Source organism: Neltuma alba, unplaced genomic scaffold, assembly GCF_004799145.2.
Source record: "Neltuma alba isolate B1F8T4 unplaced genomic scaffold, ASM479914v2 tig00011462_pilon, whole genome shotgun sequence".
In the NCBI taxonomy this organism is placed as follows: Eukaryota; Viridiplantae; Streptophyta; class Magnoliopsida; order Fabales; family Fabaceae; genus Neltuma; species Neltuma alba.
In genome coordinates, this window is record NW_021636136.1 from 18,892 (window position 1) to 21,145 (window position 2,254).

Here is a 2,254-nt window from a genome sequence, read left to right on the forward strand (position 1 = left end):
AATAGATAATTATTTGGATAAAAAATATTATATATATATGTATATTTTTAACTTTGCATAAAATGTCAGCAATTCATTACAGCTCAACTTGTTTAAGCCATGGAAAAGTCACTTTGAGGAGAAATTATGTGGTGGCGACATGCGACAGCAAGATGGCATGTGAGATGGTGACATGTGGCAAGTGGAGTTAAAGTGGTAGCAGCACGTAAAGGTGAGGTGGCCAGTGGTCATCACTGGCGATGAGGTGGTGGCTGATGAAAGTGCCACATGGCATTTTTAATTTTTTTTTCAAAAACTTAGGTTAGTGATAGAAAAATTCTGTCCCTAATTAGGGACAAAAATTTTCTATCATAAATTAGTGATGGAGTAATGACAGAAAAATTCCGTCACTAGTTAGTGATAGAAAAATTCTACCACTAATTTTCTTGCTAATCCAACTAGCAATGGAATTTGTTTTGTCACTAAATAAAAAAATTTCATCATTAAAGTTTATCGCTAATCACATGTTTTTTTGTAATGTAAGATACTTGTATTTGTAATTTTCTAATCCTTTGCAGTAAATTTTTTAATCAACTAATGGTCAAAATAACTGATAGGAAGAGTAATGATGTGTCCTTTTATATCACTTTTGATGCTTAATATAAAAGTTAATAGAAAATTCAATTTGATTTTAAATATAAGATCTTATTTCGTCTTCTCTATCATATTTATTTATTTTTTCTTAAAGTAGTATCTATGATGATTGCATATATTAAAGAGTTTTTATCAAAAGAAGATTTTAATGCATATGATTAACGAGAATAATTTAAAAAAGACAACACACATTTATTATAAATTACTAAATTAATTAATTTTCTTAATATTTAAATTAATTATTTAATTCTTTTATTCAGGATCTAAGTATGTTTTAGAGACGACATTAACCCACCTGATAGTTCAAGATATCTAATATTCCTACGAGAATAATTTAAGAGCAAAAGTGCTCTTTAACCTTATTATATATGTATTTGGGTGTAACTATGTATAATAAATACGTAAGAGTATAACAAAACTAAAAACTAGCATCCTAACGGAGAGCTATAGAAACACCGCAGGTTGCGTTGGCGGATTATTGTATTCTTTTTTCTTTTGTTGATATGGCGGATCATTGTATTTAATCAAGTCCATCTTTGAAACTCAGACCAAAAGATTACTTTTAGATTTGGAAAACAATTGTTGTGCAATTTATTAATCATGCTATGAGCTAATTGGATCGATCATTGTTATCCAATTACTATCTTTGATTCTTAATATAAGAGTTAATTAGAAATTAAATTTAGTTTTAAATATAAGACCTCAATTTACTTTTTCTCTCGAATTTATAATTTCTTTTCCTGAAATATCCTTGTTGATTATAAGGAGTTCTACCAAGGAATAGTTCTAGTTTACATAATTAAATAGGATAATTTAGAAAAATCAATACATATTTATTACAATTAATCAATTTAACTAATTTTCTCAATCTCTCTAAATCAATTATCTAACCACCAAAAGTAAGAAATAACCATTTTTAACTAACTTCATTAATTAATGTAAAATGATTATTATGTGTTTATAACAATTAAGAACCGGAAGGAGTTTTAATTAATAAACTGTGGACTTCTACTGTCAAGAACGAAACACCAAAATCACTTACCTCATGTAGTGACTGAGCAATTTGAGCGTATATATATTTATGAGCGAGCACAAAGTCACATTACTCTTCAATATTATGGGACTCAATCTCATTCATTGCACAAGGGATCCAAGTGTGCACCTAATACTCCTGAGACGAATTGAATTTATGAGAAAACACTCACATACTTTTTTTTTAATCAAATACTCAGAGCTAAAAACTACGTAAAGCAATTTTTTTTAATTTAGAGGGGCAAGCGTTAATAACCCGAGGTTACAAGTATGATCAAACTCACGACCTTTTACTTATAGAAAAGCCTGTCACTATATTATAAGGCCATTAGCTATGAAATGCAAATAATACTCATACGCAATCACACATATTAGTGTAAAACAATAATAAAATCAGTGCTTGGTTAAGAATGGACCATGCAAAATAAAGTGGGCCACTAGCCGTCTAACCAATGAAAGTGACAAAATATGGGGGGATTATATTGATGATGGTCAGCATAAATAAAGCAAGATTGTAAGGAACGATATTATTAAGGTTTCATTAAATAAGAATGGGACAAATTATATATAGGCTAAAGTATACTTTTAG